Below are 20,876 nucleotides of genomic sequence, written 5' to 3'. Positions count from 1 at the left end.
AGTGACTAGAGATAGCGTTGCAGTGCTCAGAACGAAGGCGCTCACTCCTGTATCACTAGGAGACACTTGTCCTAATGGCTGGTCCACCCTAGAGATAAGGGCAAGATGAAGCTTTGGAAAATATCAGAAATATTTAGTGCAAGCATTACTCTGTTTACAAAAGCCCTACAGGTATGGGAGAAGAATAAATGGATATTTTTTAAATTAGATTAGTTTAAAATTATGGACACATATTCATGAACTGCATAGAGGAGAACTAACCCCTTAAATCCACGTATTTTATTAAAATAATGTCTGGTGATCCAACCATGAAGGTCCGTGTTCTGACACTCCCTGTTGCAGGGTGACAATGCTCTGTCCCTGTCTACCAGTTGTGCTCTTGTGTCATCACCCCATCATATGGGCTTCCATTAGAGACCACTACCTTTTTAATACACATTACACCAACATGGTCTACTGTTGTCAACATCAGGAATCCCACTATAAGATTTGCAATGCGGTCATCTCATGTATGTAGATGTAGCGCTGGTAGATTTGCGATCTACCATATGTTAGGTAAATTTAGTAACTTGTTCGATAAATAGGTTAAGTTTCCCTCTGTTCCAGCTTGGCTGACGTTGTGTGTGTTTCCAGACTGACCAGTGGGTGTCGCTGTTATTACTGGTCAGTGTTGGAAGGGCAACGTTTCGAAGCGTATGGGTGCAATTCGGTGGAGCTGGTCCTCCGAGTTGCATTCTGGGCGAGGGTATTTATGGGACAGACGCCATATTGTGGGGTTCGTTTTACAGCCATCTGCTGGCCCTCCTGGCCGACAGGTATGCGTTAGAGAGCAATCTCGTGGGCCTCCATTCCGGAGGCCCACGCTGCAGCGGCGCAGGGGTGGGCCCAGGAGCTTGTCTGGGGCCTACCACAGCAGCCGAGGAATGGTCCTGAGCTGTCTATCCAGAAGGGAAGAAGCTGGACAACCAAGGAGATCCCAGGGGAGGACCCGTCATGGAAGGATCACGCAGCGTGCTGGTCTGGAGAGGGGCCTGGTGACTCGGTTGGAGGACGTATCCTAAAAGTAACTATACAGCATAGTGTTGCTGGGTTGGCTTAAAGGTTCAAGCACTGTGACTGACGTTCACTACAGATAAAACGGTACATCCTGTGGCAGAGGACCGTACAGGTTTATCCCAACCAAGTCTGTGGCAGAGACTTTTGTTCGTGCTACGTACTGGCTGCTAGGCAAGTGAGAGAGGCCTATCCAGGCGAGCAAAGAGTGTGTCCCACGAGGGGAGCGCATTCTATCGTAATATCCAAATTCTACCAGGACATTTGTGAGAAGATATTTGAGTTTCTTTTGCGGTTTCCCTTCTGCCTCTTTCCTGCTACTTCCTTAGTAAATCGTTTAATAAAGCATTGAAAACGTATTCAAGTGTTGGTGCGTGTATCGTCCAGAGGTAAACTCAACGGAACCCTAGACCCGGTGTCGGTAAAACAGAAGGAAGGAGAGTGAAGGTAACAAGCCCGCTTAAACCAGCAGCTCCACCGAGAGTTAGTGCTACATAGATATTAAGTGGCTGCATAGAGACTGCAAGAGACCATCAGTACTGGTCTGCTGCAGCCATTACTGGTAAGTGACAAAGAATGAAAACATTATAACAGTATTTCTTTTAAAACATGTAAATTGTTTATGATATCTACTTTAGCAAACTAAATGTCATTTAGTTAGCGTTTACATCAGGGGTAGGCAACCTTTTGAGCACAGTGTGCCGAAAAATATTTTCAAAGAAATTGAGCTTGCCAATTTTATAACAAAAAAAAACTTCACACTCTCAATCACAAAAAGGATTTTTTTATAAAATAAACGCTGTAAACTACTTTTAGTGGTGAGTAATTAACATCCTGCACTCTCACACCCTAGATCAGCCCCAATTCCTGCAACTCCACACCTCAGATCACTGCCCCCCCCCCTGCAAATCTGTTTTACCACCCTAACCCCCTGCTCATCTGCTCCACCACTGTAACCCCCTGCACATCTGCCCCACCACTGTACATCTGTCCCACCACTGTACTACCCTGCAAATCTGCCCCACCACTGTACTACCCTGCACATCTACCCCACCACTGTACCCCCCCTGCTCATCTGCCCCACCACTGTAACCCCCTGAACATCTGCCCGACCACTGTAATCCCCTGTACATCTGCCCCACCACTGTACCCCCCCTGCTCATCTGCCCCACCACTGTAACCCCCTGAACATCTGCCCCACCACTGTAACCCCCTGTACATCTGCCCCACCACTGTACCACCCTGCTCATCTGCCCCACCAATGTACCCCCTTTCTCATCTGCCCCACCAATGTACCCCCCCTTCTCATCTCCCCCACCACTGTAACCCCCTGCACATCTGTCCCACCACTGTAACCCCCTGTACATCTGCCACACCACTGTACCACCCTGCTCTTCTGTCCCACCACTGTAACCCCCTGCTCATCTGCCCCACCACTGTACCTTCACGCACATCTGCTCCACCACTGAACCATTTTCTCATTTGTCCTAACACTGAACTTATGTGCTCATTTGCCCCACCACTGTAACCCCCTTTCTCATCTGCCCCATGACGGTACCTTCTGCACATCTGCCCCACCACTGTAACCCCCTGCTCATGTGTTCCACCAATGTAACTCCTTTCTCCTCTGCACATCTGCCCCACCTCTGTACCTCCTGCACCTCTGCCCCACCGCTGTAACCCCCTGCTTATCTGTCCCACCAATGTACCTCCTTTCTCCTCTGCCCCAACACTGAACCCCCCTCTCATCTCTCCCACCACTGCACCTCCTGCACATCTGCCCCACCACTATACCCCCTAATCTTCTGTCCCACCACTGTAACCCCCCTGCTCATCTGCACCATCAATGTACCCCTTTTCTCATCTGCCCCACCACTGTACCTCCCTGCACATTTGCTTCACTGCCGTATCGCCATGCTCTTCTGTCTCACTACTGAATCACCTTCTTATCTGTCCTAACTCATCCGCTCATCTGCCGCACCACTGTAACCCGTTTTCTTATCTGCCCCACCAATGTACCTCCTGCACATCTGTCTCACCTCTGTTCCCCCTGCTCTCCTGCCCCACCACTGTAACCCCCTTCTCATCTGCCCCACCAATACACCTCATTTAACATCTGCCCCACTGCTCTACCCCTCTGCTTTTCTGCCCCAACACTGAACCCCTTGCTCATCTGGCCCATCACTGTACCCTAAATTATAAGATAAAACAATCAGCGCCACAAGTACAAAATATTGTGATGTTTAAATAAGACAACCTACTAACAAACGTGCACAGCTGCTAAACATTCCAAGTGATACACCACACTAATTTCAAAATTAGTAAATAAATAAATGTAGCGCTATGTGTAAAATTATAAATATAAAGTGCAAATCTCTAAAATAAATAAATCCTACATATAAATGAATAGTCCATAAAATGAAAAAATTAAGAAATAAAACTTGAAAAACTCTTCTTGTGATCAGTGTATCCAATTCCACCACAGTGATTGTTCATCCCCAAAAGGAGTGCACACCACCACCAGTAAAAATGCGCGCTCACCTCCCAGATGAGTCAAAACTCATATGCAGATCTCCCCACGAGCTCTTTGCTCTCACTTCCTCTTCCCAATCAATGGTGGGTAATCCAGATGGTTCTTTTCTTAATGGTAACTCAGCTCATTAACATCCAAAGAAATGGATCACCCCCCAGCTTGGCTCAAGATTCCATGAGTTCAGGACATGTAAATAATAAGTATAGAGACCATAGTGTTCTCCGTATACAAATTTATTCAAAGCCCCCAAATAGACAAGTTGCACTTACAAGATAAAAACTTTTTAAAATCACATAAAAACCTCCAGAGTAGCACCGTCGTGTCCACATACACAGTGCCTGGCTGAACTTGACTATCAGCTCCTCCCTTCTAGACGCGTATCAGCCAATCACAGGCCTTCCTCAGTAGATGGAATTGTGTGGATACACTGATCACAAGAAGAGTTTTTTCATGTTTTATTTCCTCATTTTTTCATTTTATGGACTATTCATTTATATGTAGGATTTATTTATTTTAGAGATTTGTACTTTATATTTATAATTTTACACATAGCGCTACATTTATTTATTTACTATCCATCACTGTACCCTCCTGCTCTTCTGTTCCACTGCTGAACCCCCTTCTCATCTCTTCCATCACTGTACCTCCCTGCACATCTGCTACACCGCTGTACCCTCCTGCTCTTCTGTTCCACTTCTGAACCCCTCCTGCTCATTTTCCCCACCACTGTACCCTCCTGCTCATCTGCTCCCCCGCTGTACCCTCTTCTCATCTATGATATGCGGGATATGCAGAGTGATGAAAGGAAGCAGAGATAAGACATCTACCTGTCCTGGCACACTCATCCTGCTGATCCACCTCTCACATCCAGCCCACGTGCTTGTATGTGATGTCACATACAAGCATGTGGAGTGGATACGGAATGATGAGCTCAGGTCAGGGGCATTTTCTGAAAGCAGTGGGCCTGTGTGCAGGATCATAAGTTGGGCCCCGCAGCTAAGAAAAAGTGGTTGGGTGTGATTTTCATTGCGCTGAATATTGGCTGTGGCTTAAAGGGACACAGAGTGCAGAGGGGTTCAGTAGTAAGTGGCGCAAAGGTTCAGGAATAATTTCAACAAAGTTCCCAGAAGCTCAACAGTAATTCCACAAACTGTCATCTGATTGTGGTTTTCTCAATCACAGTGAAATCCCTTCTTTCTGAGATTGGTAGTAACCAAGCGAATCATCTTCCTCCAGATGGTGGGCGGGGCTAGCAGGACTGTGATTGGCTTTAGCAGTGGCCAAGACAGTCCTCTTCCTCCTGGAAACCGGGACCGCCCCCCCCAGCAGAACTGCACCCAATCTCTTTCCCATCACAAAAGCTGACCATCGCAGCTACAGCAAAGTTAGAGAACCAAACAACGTTTCCTATCTTTTACAATGTGTGGGGGCACAGTGCCTCCCCCCTCAGTGCAGGTGCGGTGTGGGGAATTCTGAGATTGGAATGCATTAGTGTCTCACTGACACTTCCCTGATGGGGAGGGAGTCAAAGGAGGCAAAAGAGCCTTTGCGTGCCGCTTGCGGCACCAGTGACGGGGGTTGCCTACCCCTGGTTTACATGTACCTTTAACTTCTTGTGGACGGTCACCTTATCAGTAACACACTGAAATCAAGTTGGCACAAATTTCATCATCTAGTTACAGTATAAGTGCCATTAGCATTCTTAGTACAAAGTACTAACTGTAGAAAAGTTTTAGTTTTTTTTTTCCTGGTTTCAACAAAATTTCAGACTGTTACAATGTGCCAGAGAGAAGTTAAAATCAGTATTGTCAAAGGGAGCTTAAAAGAACAGTTAAACTCGTTGCTCCCTGGTGCTGCATGTTATCTTACTTCATTGTTCTTCATGTGACTGTTTCAAGCAGCAGGATTCAGCGCCATATGGAAGCTTAGCAAAGCTAAATAGAATGAGCTAGATGAATGGGAAGATATCACTACAGACACACTCAATTAGTTTATAACTGTCTATTAACTTCTGCTGGTGTCTTTGAATAAACAACAGACTTACCCGGGCCCCCTCCCGGCCACAAGAACCTGCTATTCATTACACAGCATTGCATCGCAGAGAGTGACAGAAGTCATTTCCACAATGTTGCTGAACTTAATTGTACTGGAGTAGAGTCTTTTTTTTTTGTGCTAATTAAATAATTGCATTCAACCCCAAATTATAGCATCACTAAATATGACACATTATGGTAAAAACAAGCACCTAGTTTTATTACAATTGAAACAATGTTATTATTGCCAAAATCTCACGCTAACATGCTTTACAAGAATCCCCCATTGATGTGTTTCTTCCCTAAAATAGCTGGCTTTTGCATTCTACCACACTGCTCTGAATAGTCTGGTTTTTTTCAAGTAATAAGGTGAACACCTGTTCTTTATCCACCGTTATTTGATGTAATGGCCACAAAGCTATAATAATACATATAACTGTATCTCACCGCAGACCTATTCTCTCTGTTGTTAAGCGATCTGCTGGAACCAGAAAAGCTCCAGAAACATTTGCCACATGTTATTTACTTAATATTCTTTCTGTTTATGTGTACTTTCTCTTTTCTGCCTCTTTAGATTATATTTTGAACACACATCCTGTTCCCCCAAAGCGCTGTACAGTTTTCCTCTAGTTTAATATCACAAACTTTGGTGATCTAATAATGTTTGGTGTTATTATTAAAACCATCTGTTTATCGTCAAAACGGTACTAATATTTTCCTGTTTATTTTATGATTTATTGTTCATTTCTTTTCTTATGCTATAAAACAAATGTAAATTTAAAACCCAATTGAAGTCTAAGGCCGCGTACACGCGGCAACAAAAGTCCGACGGCCATTCCGGCGGACTTTCGTCAGACTTTTGACGAACTTCCGACGGACTTTTGAACAAACGGACTTGGCTACACATGATCACACCAAAGTCCGATGGATTCGTACGTGATGACGTACAACCGGACTAAAATAAGGAAGTTGATATCCAGTAGCCAATAGCTGCCCTAGTGTCGGTTTTCGTCCGTCGGACTAGCATACAGACGAGCGGACTTTTCGTCCGGACTCAAGTCCATTGGAAAGATTTGAAGCATGTTTCAAATCTAAAATCCGTCAGATTTTCGACTGAAAAAGTCAGCTGAAGGTCCGATGAAGCCCACACACGGTCGGATCGTCCGCCGGACATGGTCCGTCGGACCAGTCCGGTCGAAAGTGCCGCTCGTGTGTACGCTGCATTACACCCTTTTGTCCCTATATAGGGGTTTGTTTACTAAAGGCAAATCCACTTTGCACTACAAGTGCACTGCTAATTCACTTGGAAGTACAGTCGCTGAAGATTTGAGGGGGACATGCAAGGAAAATAAAAAAACAGCATTTTTGCTTGTACACGATTGGATGATAAAATCAGCAGAGCTTCCCCTCATTTCAGACCTTCCCCTCAGATCTACAGCGACTGCACTTCCAAGTGCATTAGCAGTGCACTTGTAGTACAAAGTGGATTTGCCTTTAGTAAATAAACCCCATAGTCCTGTGTCCCAGCATGTTATGATTTGTATGTAGTTTGGCCTTGGACATTTTTTTTCTCTCAATGAAAATGATGCTTCCTGCCCTCACACTGCATTGCTCTCTATTGACTGAGCTGAGTATCAGCTACACCCCTCAGTGCAACTTTTCTCCCACAGAATTCTATTGCAGAGAAGTGGTGGGAGCCTGTCTGGCCTGTTCCAATTAGGCCGTACCATCATATTTAGGCAATATGCATAACTGCTGTAACTAGAAAATGGAACAAAATATTTTTGTAAAAAGGGGCATTATACCTCCTTAGTATAAAGTAAAAGGACCCCCCACTTCCTGTACTGGTCATCCACAGTCATGCCTTTTTGTGTCCCACTAATTCATCCATTGATGTGCACAGAGCTGCTTCAGTTTTTTTCCGGAACAACCCAACCTAACCTAAAGCTGGTCAAGGATGAATGATTTGTTTTCAATCAGCTACCAGACTGATAAAAAATGTACTGCCCCATCCACACGATTGAGGTGGATAGAAGAATCCTCCCAGCTAAAACATTGTATTCTGACAGCAGAAATCATCCTGCTGAACCATCCTTGCTGAACTGGCCAAATTTCAATCCATCTATGTCCAGATTAAGAATCTTGTTAAAAGCCAATGAGTTTTGGGCTGGGCTGCCTCACACTAGAAAGATGTAATTAGTTCCAACTATTAGTTGTATCAAAGTTGCCTAGTGACTTGGTGTACGCAGATTTCCTAGTGGTGGTACAACACCAACCTCCATGGCTGCTCGTTAATTTTTGTATATAAAGTTGTTGTTTTTCTCTTTCTATTTTCTGTATTTCTGTATTTTCTGTCATTTTGCCCATTTAAAGTGATTGTAAACAATCACCTTGTAAAACAACCCATTCAGTTTAAACATTTTTGTATAGATCTAAAAAAACTTTATAAATACCTTTTTTCCATTTTTTATAATTGATCACATTCTCTCTGTTCTCAGCTGCATAACAGCTGGGGAAGGAGAAACATCAGTACACTGAGCTTCCCAGTGAATACCTGTGCGGGGGGGGTGCCAGGATAAGTCTGATCGTTGGAGCAGAGTAGGCTGAATACCCAGCATAGCTAGAGAACTGACCACGGTGTGCTCTCCTGCTTAGTGTGGTCAATTATTTTTATAGTAAAACAGAGGGACTGGCAGGAACACCAAGGGATTCACACAAAGGAGGGAATACAAAGAGAACAGGATACTTTTTCATACAAGTACATGGTATAGCAGCCACATATTAGGAATATGAAATTTTGGGGTAACAAACACTTTAACCCTTTTGCTGCCAGGCCGGTATGGCGTACAGACCTACAACACTGCCCCCTCATGGCCAAGTTGGTACGCCGTACGGACCTCTTTTCTCCCTCTCCTATAAGCTCATGGTCACCTCAATGACCATAAACTTATAGCAGAATTGTTCAGCAGACTCTGCTAAACAATTCTATAACTCTAATCAGCGAATTAAAACCCACTGATCAGAGTTATAACCCTAAATGTGACCGCCCCCCCCCCCCGCCGCTTCCCTGTTCCAAGCCTCTCCATCCCCCGCCGCTCCCTTCCACCTAAAACTACTACCCCCACTCTCCTTTCCTATCCCCTCCACCCCCCTTCTTCACCCTCAGCACAGAGTAACCCCTCTCCACCCAATCTGAACCCCCCCGCAAATTGGATCCCCTGCAGTTACCATCATAAGCCGGCATCCCTCCTCTGCCGCTCTCCGCCAGCTTCAGGTGCTGCATGGAGCTTGGGGGGGTCCAGATGTGTCCCCCCAATCACTCTGATCACTCCCCATACTGGCCCCCGCACCTTCGATCCATCCATGCTGGGAGCGGCATCTCCCCTTCCCTCCCGCAGCCTGCAGCTTCTGCTTCAGCAATCTGACAGGCTGGGGATCGCGGCGGGGAGAGGGGTGAGCAGTATGGGTGGGGTGATGTTTGGGCTTGGGGGGGACTTGGTAAACATGTGTTTACCACCTCATCAGTGTAGCACCCCGGGCGCATGCAGCGATCACTATGATCGCTCCTATATGCCCACTGACATCTGATAATAGTAACCACGAGAGTTACTATATATCAGACTGTCAGTTTATGAATGAATGGAATCTTTATACAGATTAATTATTCATTCAAGTAAAGTGATACAGAGAAAAGAACTATCTTCAGTACCTTTCTCTGTCTAAAAAAAAAAGAGTTATGGGTGTCTGTTTAGATCTCTGATATCTCACCAAAGACCCCCCCCCCCTAAGAAATAAATATGACTGTAAAAAAATTTAAAAAGTAAAAAAAAATAAAAACAACCCTAGTAAGACCCAGTGACTTTTTTGGGGGATGACAACCCCCCCATCTCAGCGGTGATGGCCCCCCTCTCGCACTCACCCCTCCATGGCGACGGTCTCCCCCCACACTCACCCCTCCACGGCGATGGTCTCCCCCGCACTCACTCCTCCACAGCGACGGTCTCCCCCCGTACTCACCCCTCCTTAGCTTCCTTGGGAGAAGCCAGAAAATGTGTGCAAAGTGCAATGTTCTGCACCCCGAGCCCAGCTTTTTTCAAGCCAATGAGAGCCTCAGGATCTAATCACGTGGCTTGAAAAAAAACTCATACAAACGTTGAGTCCGGTGCCCTGCATGGGAGTGGCGCCCCTGCGCCCCTAATGGACTGACTGCTCCTGATAAGACCCCTTTCACATGGAGCAGACTCTGTCAAGCAGATCCGCCTGCTCAGCGAGGGATCTGTCTGCTGATACCCACTGAGCAGGAGGATGACAAGTCTGTGTCCACTCTGCTGATGCAGAGCAGACACAGAAACAGTCCCAGGGATTCCATTCCCCGATCCGATCTGCTAAATGGATGAGGAATGGAATCCCCATCCGTCTGTTGTTAGCGGATTGGACTGGACTGGACCGGATGCAGGTGGGTGTAAACTGACACATGTCCATTTACATCAATTAAAAATGCTGCACCCTTCACATGGAGGGTTATTGATTAAAAATCAATAGCACCTTCTTTTTATTCTACTGGTCCTATGCTTTCAGAAAATATATGGTTTGGGGGGTCTTTCACGAATTCTGAAAGCTGTAAGTGAAAAATGAAAACCTCCAGATTTTTAGAGAAATTTTTGGGTATGTTCGATTTTCACCATTTTGCAAAAAGGTGCAATTTAAGATTTTCAAGTTTTTGATATTTATTCACTCCATACAGGTTAAGCTTTTATATTTAGTAGGGATTTAGCAGGATTTTTTTCAAATTAGCTGTGTTTTTATCTGCTAATAATGGTTTTAGTGTATTTTTTGCGAATATATTGGTTTGATAAATATTTGCGTAAATACCGCTGGATCTAAAAATTCAGTAGCACCTTCTTTTTTATTCTAGAGGTCAGAAAATATATGGTTTTGTGGGTCTTTCACAAATTCTGAAAGCCGTAAGGGAAAAATGAAAACCTTCAGATTTTTTGAGTAATTTGGATATTTACACTTTTGTGTCTGTTCAATTTCCACCATTTTGCAAAAAGGCGCAATTTAAAAATTACAAATATTTGTTATTTATTAATGCAATATGAGTTAAGCTTTTATATTTAGTAGGAATTTTGTAAAATTTGCTGTGTTTTTATCTGCTAATAATGGTTTTAGAGTATTTTTTGTAAATATTGGCTTGATAAACATTTGCACAAATACCGCGGGGTCTAAAAAATCAGTAGCACCTTCTTTTTATTTTCCTGATCATGTTCTTTCAGAAAATACAGTATATGGTTTGGGGGGGGGGGGGGGTCTTTTACAAACTCTGAAAGCTATACGTGAAAAATAAAAAAAGCAAAGGAAAATTTGAAAAAATGGGTTGGCCACCTGAGTGTACAAAATGGAACACAGGGCCTGGCATCGAAAAGGTTAAGAGACAGTGACTTTTCAAAAACCCACCCTCCAACCCACTAATTCTCACTTTACCTTGTGTCCCACAACTCTGTTCCTCCATTGCAGCCAGATGTATAATGGTGTCTGAACTTACACAGGAGTTTGATAAGATTACCCCCTCCCTCACATGACAGTTTTTGAGCTTGGCAATTGGCCACTCATTGGCAAACACTGCATTGCGGTAGAAGGTCACATGCTTTCCCATACCCAGAGGCACTGAAAGTGAAATGAAAGTTCTGACAAAACAACAAAGTAGTGCGAGAGGGTGATAAAGGTTAATATATGTGGGTTGGGGTGGGCTTTAAAGAGACCCTGTGACTTCACACTGACTACACTAGCTATTTTGCATGGTTGGAAAAGACATAGATTTGAATGTCACAGGAAAAGTGGGCTTGGAGAACTGTTCAAAAAGGACTGCAAGATATTATAAGTCAGTGGAGCCAAACAATAGCTCATTGCTTAACAGAAAAAAAATGAATGAATTGAGAATTTATAGGACCTATACTTGAATCCTACTCTTTGCTTGAAATCAAGGCGAATCCCTGCATTTGTGCACAGTATTTGCTATAACACAGAAGGCAAAACTTGCAATTTTGAGCACTATGGGTTCTTAAAGAGAAAGCACAGAAGTGGCTATCCACTGTCAGGCAAGCTGTCTCTGACTGAATCATCAGATGGAGCCCTATGTCAGGCGGGGGGGGGGTTCACTGACTTGTTTGTGTAACTTTCTCCACTTGTTTGTGTAAAACCGAGTTTCATGCAGTTCCTGATGAATCAGGCAAAATTTGCTTTGCGGATGACCTGCCCGACATCAATTTCATTTGAAAAATTGGAAAATTTTTGGCTGAACAGCAGCCGGATTTCACCATATAATAGCCACAGCAGGAGATTTGTCCATTCATTGTGTATAGTGTGTATGGAGGAACCTGTTAAAATCTATCTGTGTATAGCCAGCATGGGCAACACAGCTCTGTAAACCACAAGCTTTTTACAACAGGGTCACAAACACAAAAAACCTCCTGTGCTTAGGAGTGGGTCCACGCAATGTAAGTAGGGTATACTTTCATCCTGGCTGGTAAGGATACCCCTCATCTTGCTGCCATCTTAAGACTGGGGAAGTCTGGACAACTGGAAACACAAAAAGAAAGAGAGGGCGCACAGTCCTAGTGCATTATCCCAAAACCATTGATTTATTGATAAAAACGGTAAGTATTATACTCACAAGATACCAAATGTATCAAGCTCATCACATGGTACAATGTTATCCAATCCTCACTGCATAATGTCATGTTTTAAGAGAAAGTAAAAATCCAGTAGGCTAACGCGTTTTGAAGACCAACCTTTTTCTCAGTTAGCCTACAGGATTTTTACTTTCTCTTACCACATGACATTATGCAGTGAGGATTGGATGACATTGTACCATGTGATGAGCTTGATACGTTTGGTACCTTGTGAGTATAATACTTACCATTTTTATGGTATGGTTTTGGGATAATGCATTGATCTATGCATCCTCCCTTTCTTTTTGTGGTTTTTACAACAGGGGTGGAGAGGAAATCTAAAAATGTGAAAGGGGGATAAAGTTCCCCCTGGCTAAAAAGGGTAATGCAAAATATTATTATGCAATATTTCATATATGTCTGATAATAAGGGAAAAAATGTTTTGTTTTTGTATTGTCCTGACCATAGCAAATAAAGAAAGGCAGTATGTACAAAACCACTACACATTTCCATTAGAGAGCTTAGATTATGTGCTTCAGTTTCCTTTCGTGATAGAAAAAAAAAAACATACTGGTAGGTTAATTGGCTCCTTTTTAAATCGGGCCTATGGCGTGGGTGTATGTGTTCTTTTTCTGACTGTGGAAGGGGAATGAGTTTTTAAGCTCCGCCAGTGCAGAGACTGATGAAAATGGTTTTATGTAATTTTCAGACTATGTACACACTATGTCAATCATAAAATAAACATAAACCTTCCTCTCCTGCTTTTTTACATATACTATGTTTTTTAGTGCCCAGATATGAAAGAACATTTGTATAAGTCATGGTCATAACAACTCTGTGTTACACAAATGTGCAACAGAAATCAGTGCTCGTATGCAATAACTGTTCATACCTGGTCAACGGACAATACAAAAAACAGAGGACCCCTGTATCAAGGCATCAGGAACGGTCATCTACGATTTGTTGTGTTGTCAAGCACAGCTGCCAACTTTAGCTGTGTTTGTTACATCACATTATTCATTACACTGTTCAGTACAGCGGTGCACCCTCACTCCTGTTACAAACACAAAGTTATTATTTCTTTTGCTACAAGTTCTAGACTTAGGGGGTCTATTTATAAAACATTAGTTTACAAATGTCACAAGCCTTGGTGAAGGCTGCATAAAGTTTTCCTGTACTTCCTCTAAAACTTCCTATGATTGTCAGCTCCATCTAGTGGCCAAAATGTGGTACATTTTTCTCAACTACCTCAATCAGAAAATATACCATATTTTGGCCACTAGATGGCGCTGACAATCCAAGGAAGTCATAGTATTAGAGAAAATATGGGGAAAATCCATGCAGCTTGTGACATTTGTCCCTTGCATGTTTTATAAATAGACCACCTTAATATCAAGCCATGGTTCTTAAAAAGTTAGGAATATTTAATCAGGTCTGGTTGCTCTGTATGGGTACAGAATATAAGCAGTGAAAGATAGAGTCCTTTTTCATCCCAAATACCGTTATTTGGTAATTGAATTTAATTTAGGTTCAATAAGGTTTTTTGATTTATAAAAAAAAAATTGTTTACTTCTACCCTATACCAAAAGTGACGTCAAAAGGTCGCTCTGGTCCTCCAAGACCATAGAGGCGATCAGAGATGATCAGGTCTCTGGTAATCTCTATGGCCAGCTGCTTGACCCATTGGATCTTTTCTTGGGCACCCCGGTAAAAATGGTAAGCCTGAGAAACATCGGCAAGCAGTCCCCTCCCACTGCTTCTGAAAGCGATAAAGCGGTAAAGTAGCTGCTCGGACCGCTTTCATGAGAAAAAAATTAACAGGGTTATAGCTGATGGTTTCCCCAGTAAACCACTTGCAAACTGCAACTTATATATACGCATTGTGGTTGGCAAGTGGTATAGAACCTTGTCGAGCAGCAAAGACCATATGTCACCTATCTGGGATTTCAGTGAAGATGAAAACTTCTCCATTTTCTGCAATACTAATTAACCACTTGCCTACAGGATCAATTCTGGCATTCCCCTCCTACATTTAAAAATCAAATTTTCTTGCTAGAAAATTACTTGGAACCACCAAACAGTATATATTTAAGCAGAGGTCCTAATTTGATGAATTTTAATGATGATGTTATGCCCATTAAATAGATACCTAACATGTCACGCTTTAAAATTGTGTACGCCCGTGCAATGGCAGCAAACTATGATACTTAAAAATTGCCATAGATGACGCCTTAAAGCTTTTACAGGTTACCAGTTTAGGTCCAGTTCCAGTTACACAGGAGGTGCTAGAATTATTGCTCTCGCTATAACGTTTGTGGTGATACCTCACATGTGGGCATGTGAGGCATGTGTGGTGCGAACACTATTTACATGTGTGCATGCATGACTTATGTATGTGCCACCTTTTTATTTTAACCACTTGACGACCGCCTCACGCCGATGTACGTCGGCAAAGTGGCACGGACAGGCAAAATCACGTACATGTACGTGATTTGCCTTCCGCGGGTGGGGGGTCCGATCGGACCCCCCCCCGGTGCCCGAGGCGGTCGTCTTTTGTCCAGCGGCGATCGGTGATGAGGGGGAGACCATCCGTTCGTGGCCCCCCCCTCGCGATCGCCGCCGGCCAATGAAAACACTCCTTTGCTGCTGTATGCTAAACAGCAGCAAAGGAAGTGATGTCATCTCCCCTCGGGTCGGTATTTTCCGTTCCGGCCCGAGGAGAGAAGACATCTATGTGAGTGCACCAACACACACACACACAGTAGAACATGCCAGGCACACAAAACACCCCGATCCCCCCCCCGATCGCCCCCCGATCCCCCCCCAATCACCCCCCCCCCCCCTGTCACAAACTGACACCAGCAGTTTTTTTTTTTTTTTTTTCTGATTACTGCATTGGTGTCAGTTTGTGACAGTTACAGTGTTGGGACAGTTAGTATTACCCCCCTTTAGGTCTAGGGTACCCCCCTAACCCCCCCTAATAAAGTTTTAACCCCTTGATCACCCCCTGTCACCAGTGTCACTAAGCGATCATTTTTCTGATCGCTGTATTAGTGTCGCTGGTGACGCTAGTTAGTGAGGTAAATATTTAGGTTCGCCGTCAGAGTTTTATAGCGACAGGGACCCCCATATACTACCTAATAAATGTTTTAACCCCTTGATTGCCCCCTAGTTAACCCTTTCACCACTGATCACCGTATAACCGTTACGGATGACGCTGGTTAGTTCGTTTATTTTTTATAGTGTCAGGGCACCCGCCGTTTATTACCGAATAAAGGTTTAGCCCCCTGATCGCCCGGCGGTGATATGCGTCGCCCCAGGCAGCGTCAGATTAGCGCCAGTACCGCTAACACCCACGCACGCAGCATGCGCCTCCCTTAGTGGTATAGTATCTGATCGGATCAATATCTGATCCGATCAGATCTATACTAGCGTCCCCAGCAGTTTAGGGTTCCCAAAAACGCAGTGTTAGCGGGATCAGCCCAGATACCTGCTAGCACCTGCGTTTTGTGCCTCCGCCCAGCCCACCTAAGTGCAGTATCGATCGATCACTGTCACTTACAAAACACTAAACGCATAACTGCAGCGTTCGCAGAGTCAGGCCTGATCCCTGCGATCGCTAACAGTTTTTTTGGTAGCATTTTGGTGAACTGGCAAGCACCAGCCCCAGGCGTCAGGTTAGCGCCAGTACCGCTAACACCCACGCACGCAGCATACGCCTCCCTTAGTGGTATAGTATCTGAACGGATCAATATCTGATCCGATCAGATCTATACTAGCGTCCCCAGCAGTTTAGGGTTCCCAAAAACGCAGTGTTAGCGGAATCAGCCCAGATACCTGCTAGCACCTGCGTTTTGCCCCTCCGCCCGGCCCACCCAAGTGCAGTATCGATCGATCACTGACACTTACAAAACACTAAACGCATAACTGCAGCGTTCGCAGAGTCAGGCCTGATCCCTGCGATCGCTAACAGTTTTTTTTGTAGCGTTTTGGTGAACTGGCAAGCACCAGCCCCAGGCAGCGTCAGATTAGCGCCAGTACCGCTAACACCCACGCACGCACCGTACACCTCCCTTAGTGGTATAGTATCTGATCGCATCAATATCTGATCCGATCAGATCTATACTAGCGTCACCAGCAGTTTAGGGTTCCCAAAAACGCAGTGTTAGCGGGATCAGCCCAGATACCTGCTAGCACCTGCGTTTTGCCCCTCCGCCCGGCCCGGCCCAGCCCACCCAAGTGCAGTATCGATCGATCACTGACACTTACAAAACACTAAACGCATAACTGCAGCGTTCGCAGAGTCAGGCCTGATCCCTGCGATCGCTAACGTTTTTTGGTAGCGTTTTGGTGAACTGGCAAGCGCCAGCGGCCTAGTACACCCCGGTCGTAGTCAAACCAGCACTGCAGTAACACGTGGTGACGTGGCGAGTCCCATAAGTGCAGTTGAAGCTGGTGAGGTGGCAAGCACAAGTAGTGTCCCGCTGCCACCAAAAAGACAAACACAGGCCCATCGTGCCCATAGTGCCCTTCCTGCTGCATTCGCCAATCCTAATTGGGAACCCACTGCTTCTGCAGCGCCCGTACTTCCCCCATTCACATCCCCAACCAAATGCAGTCGGCTGCATGAGAGGCATTTTTATGTCCTCCCGAGTACCCCTACCCAACGAACCCCCCAAAAAAGATGTCGTGTCTGCAGCAAGCGCGGATATAGGCGTGACACCCGCTATTATTGTCCCTCCTGTCCTGACAATCCTGGTCTTTGCATTGGTGAATGTTTTGAACGCTACCATTCACTAGTTGAGTATTAGCGTAGGGTACAGCATTGCACAGACTAGACACACTTTCACAGGGTCTCCCAAGATGCCATCGCATTTTGAGAGACCCGAACCTGGAACCGGTTACCGTTATAAAAGTTAGTTACAAAAAAAGTGTAAAAAAAAAAAAAAATATGAAATAAAAAAAAATAGTTGTTGTTTTATTGTTCTCTCTCTCTCTATTCTCTCTCTCTATTGTTCTGCTCTTTTTTACTGTATTCTATTCTGCAATGTTTTATTGTTATTGTTATTGTTATTATGTTTTATCATGTTTGTTTTTCAGGTGTGTAATTATTTACACTTTACTGTGCTTTATTGTTAACCATTGTTAACCATTTTTTTGTCTTCAGGTACGCCATTCACGACTTTGAGTGGTTATACCAGAATGATGCCTGCAGGTTTAGGTATCATCTTGGTATCATTCTTTTCAGCCAGCGGTCGGCTTTCATGTAAAAGCAATCCTAGCGGCTAATTAGCCTCTAGACTGCTTTTACAAGCCGTGGGAGGGAATGCCCCCCCCCCACCGTCTTCCGTGTTTTTCTCTGGCTCTCCTGTCTCAACAGGGAACCTGAGAATGCAGCCGGTGATTCAGCCAGCTGACCATAGAGCTGATCAGAGACCAGAGTGGCTCCAAACATCTCTATGGCCTAAGAAACCGGAAGCTACGAGTATTTCATGACTTAGATTTCGCCGGATGTAAATAGCGCCATTGGGAAATTGGGGAAGCATTTTATCACACCGATCTTGGTGTGGTCAGATGCTTTGAGGGCAGAGGAGAGATCTAGGGTCTAATAGACCACAATTTTTTCAAAAAAGAGTACCTGTCACTACCTATTGCTATCATAGGGGATATTTACATTCCCCGAGATAACAATAAAAATGATTAAAAAAAAAAATATGAAAGGAACAGTTTAAAAGTAAGATTAAAAAAGCAAAAAAATAATAAAGAAAAAAAAAAAAAAAAAAAAAAAAAAACACCCCTGTCGCCCCCTGCTCTCGCGCTAAGGCGAACGCAAGCGGCGGTCTGTCGTCAAACATAAACAGCAATTGCACCATGCATGTGAGGTATCACCGCGAAGGCCAGATCGAGTGCAGTAATTTTTCCAGTAGACCTCCTCTGTAAATCTAAAGTGGTAACCTGTAAAGGCTTTTGAAGGCTTTTAAACATGTATTTATTTTGTTGCCACTGCACGTTTGTGCGCAATTTTAAAGCATGTCATGTTTGGTATCCATGTACTCGGCCTAAGATCATCTTTTTTATTTCATCAAACATTTGGGCAATATAGCGTGTTTTAGTGCATTAAAATTTAAAAAAGTGTGTTTTTTCCCCAAAAAATGCGTTTGAAAAATCGCTGTGCAATTACTGTGTGAAAAAAAAAAATGAAACACCCACCATTTTAATCTGTAGGGCATTTGCTTTAAAAAAATATATAATGTTTGGGGGTTCAAAGTAATTTTTTTGCAAAAAAAAAAAACTTTTTCATGTAAACAATAAGTGTCAGAAAGGGCTTTGTCTTCAAGTGGTTAGAAGAGTGGGTGATGTGTGACATAAGCTTCTAAATGTTGTGCATAAAATGCCAGGACAGTTCAAAACCCCCCCAAATGACCCCATTTTGGAAAGTAGACACCCCAAGCTATTTGCTGAGAGGCATGTCGAGTCCATGGAATATTTTATATTGCGACACAAGTTGCGGGAAAGAGACAAATTTTTTTTTTTTTTTTTTTTTTTTGCACAAAGTTGTCACTAAATGATATATTGCTCAAACATGCCATGGAAATATGTGAAATTACACCCCAAAATACATTCTGCTGCTTCTCCTGAGTACGGGGATACCACATGTGTGAGACTTTTTGGGAGCCTAGCCGCGTACGGGACCCCGAAAACCAAGCACCGCCTTCAGGCTTTCTAAGGGCGTGAATTTTTGATTTCACTCTTCACTGCCTATCACAGTTTCGGAGGCCATGGAATGCCCAGGTGGCACAAAACCCCCCCAAATGACCCCATTTTGGAAAGTAGACACCCCAAGCTATTTGCTGAGAGGTATAGTGAGTATTTTGCAGACCTCACTTTTTGTCACAAAGTTTTGAAAATTGAAAAAAGAAAAAAAAAAAATGTTTTTTCTTGTCTTTCTTCATTTTCAAAAACAAATGAGAGCTGCAAAATACTCACCATGCCTTTCAGCAAATAGCTTGGGGTGTCTACTTTCCAAAATGGGGTCATTTGGGGGGGGTTTGTGCCACCTGGGCATTCCATGGCCTCCGAAACTGTGATAGGCAGTAAAGAGTGAAATCAAAAATTTTCACCCTTAGAAATCCTGAAGGCAGTGATTGGTTTTCGGGGTCCAGTACGCGGCTAGGCTCCCAAAAAGTCCCACACATGTGGTATCCCCATACTCAGGAGAAGCAGCTAAATGTATTTTGGGGTGCAATTCCACATATGCCCATGGCCTGTGTGAGCAATATATCATTTAGTGACAACTTTATGAAAAAAAAAAAAAAAAAAAAAAAAAAGTGTCACTTTCCCGCAACTTGTGTCAAAATATAAAATATTCCATGGACTCAATATGCCTCTCAGCAAATAGCTTGGGGTGTCTACTTTCCAAAATGGGGTCATTTTGGGGGGTTTTGTGCCACCTGGGCATTCCATGGCCTCCGAAACTGTGATAGGCAGTGAAGAGTGAAAGCAAAAATTTACACCCTTAGAAATCCTGAAGGCGGTGATTGGTTTTCGGGGCCCCGTACGCGGCTAGGCTCCCAAAAAGTCCCACACATGTGGTATCCCCATACTCAGGAGAAGCAGCTAAATGTATTTTGGGGTGCAATTCCACATAGGCCCATGGCCTGTGTGAGCAATATATCATTTAGTGACGACTTTTTGTAAATATTTTTTTTTTTTTTTTTTTTTGTCATTTTTCAATCACTTGGGACAAAAAAAATAAATATTCAATGGGTTCAACATGCCTCTCAGCAATTTCCTTGGGGTGTCTACTTTCCAAAATGGGGTCATTTGGGGGGGTTTTGTACTGCCCTGCCATTTTAGCACCTCAAGAAATGACATAGGCAGTCATAAACTAAAAGCTGTGTAAATTCCAGAAAATGTACCCTAGTTTGTAGACGCTATAACTTTTGCGCAAACCAATAAATATACGCTTATTGACATTTTTTTTACCAAAGACATGTGGCCGAATACATTTTGGCCTAAATGTATGACTAAAATTTAGTTTATTGGATTTTTTTTATAACAAAAAGTAGAAAATATCATTTTTTTTCAAAATTTTCGGTCTTTTTCCGTTTATAGCGCAAAAAATAAAAACCGCAGAGGTGATCAAATACCATCAAAAGAAAGCTCTATTTGTGGGAAGAAAAGGACGCAAATTTCGTTTGGGTACAGCATTGCATGACCGCGCAATTAGCAGTTAAAGCGACGCAGTGCCAAATTGGAAAAAGACCTCTGGTCCTTAGGCAGCATAATGGTCCGGGGCTCAAGTGGTTAAAAAAATTAACTTTTTTACACTCTCTTTAAAAAAAAAAATTTGGATCACTTTTATTGCTATTAAAAAGGGATGAACAACAGTAACTGTAACTGGTTCTCTTTACTGAGACATCTGGGGTCTCTTCGACCCCAAATCTTTCCTCTGCCCTTAAAAGCATCTGATCAAAATGAAATCGGTTTGATCGGATGCTTTCACAGGCTGGTACACCAACACTTTAATAAAAGGGAAAACTACAGACCACAAGCAGCATCAACATCATAAAAATCTTTTGTGT

At 43.6% G+C, this 20,876-nt stretch overlaps 1 protein-coding gene across 10 annotated transcripts in view; it reads left to right on the top strand.

Moving 5' to 3' along the window:
• Positions 1–20,876, top strand: part of PTPRM (protein tyrosine phosphatase receptor type M) — a 1,075,005-nt gene that overhangs the window by 803,987 nt on the left and 250,142 nt on the right. The window lies entirely within an intron of this gene.

This window comes from Aquarana catesbeiana, linkage group LG05, assembly GCF_042186555.1.
Source record: "Aquarana catesbeiana isolate 2022-GZ linkage group LG05, ASM4218655v1, whole genome shotgun sequence".
Taxonomy (NCBI): domain Eukaryota; kingdom Metazoa; phylum Chordata; class Amphibia; order Anura; family Ranidae; genus Aquarana; species Aquarana catesbeiana.
Note: the sequence above shows the minus strand (reverse complement) of the source record. Positions and strands in the feature narration are given on the sequence as shown.